General features: G+C 50.0%; 1 pseudogene; it reads right to left on the bottom strand.

Moving 5' to 3' along the window:
• Positions 1–5,518: 5,518 nt before the first annotated feature.
• Positions 5,519–7,500, bottom strand: part of LOC126435193 (large subunit ribosomal RNA) — a 2,978-nt pseudogene continuing 996 nt past the window's right edge.

Raw genomic sequence — 7,500 nt, 5'->3', positions numbered from 1 at the left:
ACACCAGGCACTCAGGATATCCATTATGTTTCTACTTCGCCCTTCTAGTTGTAATCGGCTATTACCATGTGTTAAGATTAGCAGGTCGTCCGCGTATGCAACGGCTCCCAATACTGATGCTTCCTGCTGCAGGGAATGCAGCAGCGGCTCCATATTTATATCCCAAAATACGGGGCCGCAAACTGATCCCTGTGGACATCCTTTAGTGATGTTCTTGGTCACAACCGCATTCGGGGACGTCATCTGTACCACCCGGTCTCTACAGTAGCTCTTGAAACATCTGTATAGTGCCGCCGGACACTGCATATCCTGCAAGCAGGTAAACAGCGCCGGCCACCACAGATTATCAAACGCCCCTGAGATGTCCACCATCACTCCTAGAACATATGTGCAGTTCGACGAGCTGACAAGTTCGGCCGCCGTGTTGATGGCGTCTTCCGTCGATTTTCCACGGCGGAAACCGAATTGCCATTCGTGCATTCCTGCCATTTCCCGGTGACCAGTCAATCTCGCACAGAGCAATTTCTCAAGGGCTTTGCCCAAGGTATCTAGCAGACATATTGGCCTGTATGCTTTGTGTTCTGTTGGGTCCTTGTCTGGCTTCTTTAGTATTATTATTTCTGCTCTTTTCCATCTCCTTGGAAAAGTACCTCTTTCCAGACATTTATTATATAGGTTTGCCAGTATCGGGGCTATTTTTCCTTTTATTGCTTGAAGTACCTCAACCGTGACCCTGTCGGGTCCGGGAGATTTTCCTCTTTTTAGGTTTGATATTACGTCTACCACCTCCTGCGGTGAGAAGGGGTAGACCATTGTATTGTTGTTGTATTCTTCTTGTGCTCTCTCTCTTATAGCCGCCTGCTCCGGTGTGTCCTCAGAGGGATCATCATCCGGTAGCAGGGCTTGGAGGAGCACCGTTATTGTTTCTTGTCTGGTTGTGGTCATTCTATTTTCGCCTGGTATTCTTATAGATGATAAGACTGTTGGAGCTCTTATTTTTTCCCTAGCTAACTTGTATGGCTTTCCCCAGGGATCCATTGCCAGGTTATTTCTTACGAAATTTTCCCAGCTTCTTTTTCTAACTTCTATAATTTCTCTTTTATATCTCTCCCTTAGTTGTCTGTATATACGCAGTCTATGCTCCCTGTCTTGTGGGTTAAATGTGCGCTGATACCTGCGTCTTGCCCTGCGCGTAGCCTGACGTAGGTCACTTAGTTCTGGAGTCCATGGTGCCGGGTGCACGCTTTGGACTCTGCTTCTCTTTGGTACGACTGCTTCTATTACTTCCTTTATACTTTGAACTATCTGCTCCGCTGTTTCATCAACCTCGAGATCCTCATCCAGCTCTGGCGGGCTGTACTCCCGGGAGAGTCTTTCCCAGTCTACCTTTTTATAGTCATATTCTGAAAGCCATTCCTGTGGCGCCACATTCTGTTCTGATTTTAGTATATACTTTATTACATTATGATCACTGGTCGTTGCATTCTCCAATACCTCCCATTTATCTATTTTATTGGTAGCCCTGTTATTTGCCAGTGTTACATCTATATTTGTTTTTGCCCCTGCTCTATTTGAATATGTTGGTATCTCGCTAGGTGCGTTTATTATATCTAGATTTAATTCACTTATTGCATCTTCTAATTCCTGACCTTTTTCGTCTTGTTCTCCGCTGTGCCACAGGAATGACTTTGCGTTTGCATCCATTGCTATGATTACTTGATGGCCCTGTAGAGTTCTACATATTTCCTTTAGTTGTTCTAGGTACATAGTTATTGGCTCTCTATACTGACAATATATTGATACTAAATACCACTTAGTGTTTTTGGCGTGTACTTCGATTGTTACAACATGTTCATTTGTAAATTGATTTAATACTATTGTTCTTATATTACTATTTAAAATTACTATTGCAGACATTGGTCTTTCTCCCTTCATGATTATTTGAGCCGTGGCTGTCATTCCTGGGATTTTACCCTCCCGGGAGTACGGTTCTTGCAAGCATAGTATGTCAGCTTTAAGTTCTTCTGCTAATTTACGCAACTCGTAGTTTACTTGTACGCTTCTCATTGTATTAATTTGGAGAACTAAAAGATCCATTACGGATGATATGTATGGTAATGATCTTCTGGCCATGTCTTATTGGGGTCAAATCCTATTCGGCCGTATGTTGTTACCATTTGTATATATATATTTTCCAAATTGTATTTTACGCCTCTTCTTTCGTATACTTGCTTTACTATTTCCTGTAATTGTTCGTGTTCCGTGGGGATTCCGGCCGCGGCTAGCTGAATGCAGTCAACGTCCGCCAAAGCTGGATAAGTAATTCTCGAGCCGTTTGTGTGCCCCACTCTCACTAGTTGGCGTAATGCAGTGGTTAGCAGACCGGGTTCTTCTAGTCTTGCCATCTGCAGTGCGTTTTCGCATATCTTATAAGTGTTCTTTGGGTCCATTGCATTATATGTGTCACTCTTGCTTGACTGATTGTTTTTATCTTTTATATGTTCTGAGTGGTCTCTTTTGGGCGAGCTCGGTCGTCCGTCCTCGCCCTTCATCGGCGTTTTCTTTTCATTAAAAACGGACGACCGAGGTCGTCCGTATTTCTTTCCTATGTTGTTCTTTTCTATGTCTTTGTTTTGTCTCTGTGTTGGTGTAGTGTGTTGTGTCCTGGGCGCCTCTGGTCGCCCATCTCTGCCCTCCATCGGCATTTTCTTTTCATGAAAAATGGGCGACCGAGGTCGCCCTTCTGTTTGTACTTGTGCTTCTTGCGTGTTCATTGTTTGTACTTGTGCGTCTATCATGCTTATTGTTTGTACTTGTACATCCCTTGTTGTATTTTGTTTCTTGTCTTGTATCAGTGTTTCTCGTTGTGTCTTGGGCACCTCTTGCTTTCTATCTCCGCTCTCCATCTGCATTTTCTTGTCATAAAAACGGGCGACCGAGGTCGCCCTTGTGTTGGTGTTCTTTCAATGGGAGTATTGGCAATACAGTTTTGTGCTGTACATGTTTTGTGTTGATTGTTATCCCGTTTGTTATCCCGTGTGTTTTTTGTTGTTCCCTTATTTTCAGGTTGTTTATCTGTGATTTCTTTTGCATCTTTTTCCCTTGCCCCTACTGCTTCTCTGATTTTCATGCCCCTTAGCGTATCTCTTAGTTGCTTGCTTGGTGATTTATGCTTCTTTCTTTTCTCTTGGGGGTTAATCTCCATAATCTGTCCTTTGTATAAGTCTTCCTAGTAACAGCTGATACGTGGGGCATTCTTTGGAGTTTGGTGCTCTACATTTTCTTTTTCCCCTTCTATTGCATGGTATACATGTCTCAGGTCTGTTCTTCTCTGGGCACTCTTTCTTGTTGTGGTTGTCCGTTCCACAGTGACCACAGGTGGGGTCACCCCAGGTACAGTACTTCTGTACGTGACCCAGATCCATACATCTGTGACACCTGGGTACCACGCAATAATCTTTGACCGCGACTGAACTATACTCCACATATACTCTACCATTTTGTATGAGTTCTTTTCTCAATATTGGGGAAACCTCAACTACTTGATGTCCCGTATCTCTGTCTTTTCTCCCCATTCTAAATTTTGGTCTAAATTCCTTTTTGAAGTCTTGTGGGCTCATTTTTTCTTCAAAATTCTGAGTGTAAATACACTCCGTTAGTTCCTCTGGTGTCAACCTATTTGACACATCAAATACAGTCATTAATGGCCATCTTTTCTTTGTCCTCTCACATATTACCGATCTCTGTAAATCTTTGTGCCCCATTATTGTGTTCCTATCCTGTTGGGTGGGAGTTTCCACTATGACTGCATTTTTTGCAACTACTACTTTGTTTATTTTGACTTTTGCTTTGGTTGGATTAATTACTCTTGTGAATATTTCCTTCACCTCTTTTACGCTCTGTCCTTCTTTTGGCTTCAAAAATAATGCCACTCCTTGTTTTGCTGTCACTTTTTCTATACTTTCTTTCATATTGATTTGTTGTTTCTGTGGTCCTCCTGCCACCACTGTGGCGTATGTTTTTGTTTTTTCGGCTATTATTTGTTTATTTTGTCGTTCCAGCTCTTGTATCCTACCTTCAAGCTGGCTTTGGGCAATTGCCCATAGGGCCAGCTTGTCTTTTATTTCATTTAGTCTGTCATTGCTCATCTTCCCTTTATCTGTCACCAGTAGCGCATTTATCTCCTTTAGCCTTTCGGCTGCGCTCTTTATTTCATTTTCATCATTCACCTCGTATCGCTCGGAAGTCTCTCTCTCTGTATTTTCCGCCATGATTCTGAGAGAGACCAAAGAGTTGAGAGCCCGTCTCTTTCCCCGGACCGGCTCTTCTGGCATGGGGGGAGGCTAATTGCAGCTCGCTCACCAGTCCCGCCCCTGGACCAAGAGCTTTGTGAGCTGCCGGGTTTAGCGCGCCGTTTCCAGCGCACTAGTCCCCTTCCACGACTGTGCCACTGGGGATTTCACCCGTCCCTCCCCGGCAAATGCCCAGCGCATTCCGGAGAGGCGGATTCACCTCTCGGCCTTCGCCCCCTACTAGGCCGAGTTTCCACCCTAAGGCCTTGGACCCAGCCCTACTCAGGTGCTGGGTCGGTCCCCCAGACTTTCGGGGGTCTGGCCCCATCTAACCTAGCCAGGGACGTGTTACCACGCCCTGGTTTGGCGGAGCATGCCGAAATCCCCGACATGGCGCTGAGCCTTTGCCGGCTCAGGCCACGATCCCTCCCCAGCGAGTACAGCCGTGGGAAGAACTGGACAGATGTTGTGTCCTTGTTGACGCAGCTCCCCCTGCGCCATGCACCCTTTGCTTTCGCTTTGGGTTGGGGGACTTTTAACGTCGTCCATGACGTGAGGAACTGCAGTGGCAGGACCGCAGGGTTCCGGGATCGTCGTGAGACTTACCCTCATACCCCCGCCCCGCCACCGCGCTCAACTCAGGAGAGACAGCTGTTATGTCTCTCGTAACGCAGCTTCCCCTGCGCCATGCACCCTTTGCTTTCGCTTGGGTTGGGGGCATTTAACGTCCTGCCATGACGGGAGTTTTACGTCCTGCCTTGACACACGACAACTCACACCTATCAACGCAGCCCGGAAGGTGTTAAGGGAGTCAGTCCGGGTCTTATATGTGGAGTTTTACATCAACGAGACGGTGCGGCACTCAAACCCGAGTTACGTTCCCCGGAGGGTCTCCACACGTACTGGGGGATCATGACCGACCATGTCTCACCCACCGCTTTTGATAATTCACGGTGGGCCAGTGCGGACCAGTGTGGGTTGCACCCAGTTAAGGGCTAGCCTTTTAACGTCATGCATGGACGGCCCTTCCCGTGTTAGCTTCGCCCCATCTTGTGGGGGTACTGAGCGCCAGGGCCACGTCAAGGCCACGGGATAGGACATTGCGGTCCCCGCCCCACTCAGGTTCCTCTGAGCCCTGCTGAAGACAAATTTTCAGGGAATCAGAGGGTCTCCTGGCGGTTTTAACCCAGTTGTCGGGAGGCAACACACCTCCCCCGGGTGACGCCACGCAGACCGCTTTCCCAGCGTAGATAGGGACAGCGGGAATCTCGTTAATCCATTCATGCGCGTCACTAATTAGATGACGAGGCATTTGGCTACCTTAAGAGAGTCATAGTTACTCCCGCCGTTTACCCGCGCTTGCTTGAATTTCTTCACGTTGACATTCAGAGCACTGGGCAGAAATCACATTGCGTCAACACCCGCTAGGGCCATCGCAATGCTTTGTTTTAATTAGACAGTCGGATTCCCCCAGTCCGTGCCAGTTCTGAGTTGATCGTTGAATGGCGGCCGAAGAGAATCCGCGCACCCGCGCGCCCCCGGAGGAGCACGCTAAGGCGGACGCGGCCTCGCAGCAAGGAAGATCCGTGGGAGGCCAAGGCACGGGACCGAGCTCGGATCCTGCACGCAGGTTGAAGCACCGGGGCGCGAACGCCGCGCAGGCGCGCGCATCCTGCACCGCCGGCCAGCACGAGGCCAACCAACGGCGAGAGCAGACCACGCCCGCGCTAAACGCCCGCACTTACCGGCACCCCTACGGCACTCACCTCGCCCAGGCCCGGCACGTTAGCGCTGACCCACTTCCCGACCAAGCCCGACACGCCCCGATCCTCAGAGCCAATCCTTATCCCGAAGTTACGGATCCAATTTGCCGACTTCCCTTACCTACATTATTCTATCGACTAGAGGCTCTTCACCTTGGAGACCTGCTGCGGATATGGGTACGAACCGGCGCGACACCTCCACGTGGCCCTCTCCCGGATTTTCAAGGTCCGAGGGGAAGATCGGGACACCGCCGCAACTGCGGTGCTCTTCGCGTTCCAAACCCTATCTCCCTGCTAGAGGATTCCAGGGAACTCGAACGCTCATGCAGAAAAGAAAACTCTTCCCCGATCTCCCGACGGCGTCTCCGGGTCCTTTTGGGTTACCCCGACGAGCATCTCTACAAGAGGGGCCCGACTTGTATCGGTTCCGCTGCCGGGTTCCGGAATAGGAACCGGATTCCCTTTCGCCCAACGGGGGCCAGCACAAAGTGCATCATGCTATGACGGCCCCCATCAACATCGGATTTCTCCTAGGGCTTAGGATCGACTGACTCGTGTGCAACGGCTGTTCACACGAAACCCTTCTCCGCGTCAGCCCTCCAGGGCCTCGCTGGAGTATTTGCTACTACCACCAAGATCTGCACCGACGGCGGCTCCAGGCAGGCTCACGCCCAGACCCTTCTGCGCCCACCGCCGCGACCCTCCTACTCGTCAGGGCTTCGCGGCCGGCCGCAAGGACCGGCCATGACTGCCAGACTGACGGCCGAGTATAGGCACGACGCTTCAGCGCCATCCATTTTCAGGGCTAGTTGCTTCGGCAGGTGAGTTGTTACACACTCCTTAGCGGATTCCGACTTCCATGGCCACCGTCCTGCTGTCTTAAGCAACCAACGCCTTTCATGGTTTCCCATGAGCGTCGATTCGGGCGCCTTAACTCGGCGTTTGGTTCATCCCACAGCGCCAGTTCTGCTTACCAAAAGTGGCCCACTTGGCACTCCGATCCGAGTCGTTTGCTCGCGGCTTCAGCATATCAAGCAAGCCGGAGATCTCACCCATTTAAAGTTTGAGAATAGGTTGAGGTCGTTTCGGCCCCAAGGCCTCTAATCATTCGCTTTACCGGATGAGACTCGTACGAGCACCAGCTATCCTGAGGGAAACTTCGGAGGGAACCAGCTACTAGATGGTTCGATTAGTCTTTCGCCCCTATACCCAGCTCCGACGATCGATTTGCACGTCAGAATCGCTACGGACCTCCATCAGGGTTTCCCCTGACTTCGTCCTGGCCAGGCATAGTTCACCATCTTTCGGGTCCCAACGTGTACGCTCTAGGTGCGCCTCACCTCGCAATGAGGACGAGACGCCCCGGGAGTGCGGAGGCCGCCGCCCCGTGAAGGGCGGGGAAGCCCCATCCTCCCTCGGCCCGCGCAAGGCGAGACCTTCACTTT

Source organism: Schistocerca serialis, unplaced genomic scaffold, assembly GCF_023864345.2.
Source record: "Schistocerca serialis cubense isolate TAMUIC-IGC-003099 unplaced genomic scaffold, iqSchSeri2.2 HiC_scaffold_1197, whole genome shotgun sequence".
In the NCBI taxonomy this organism is placed as follows: domain Eukaryota; kingdom Metazoa; phylum Arthropoda; class Insecta; order Orthoptera; family Acrididae; genus Schistocerca; species Schistocerca serialis.
This window is presented reverse-complemented; position numbering and strand designations above follow the sequence as displayed.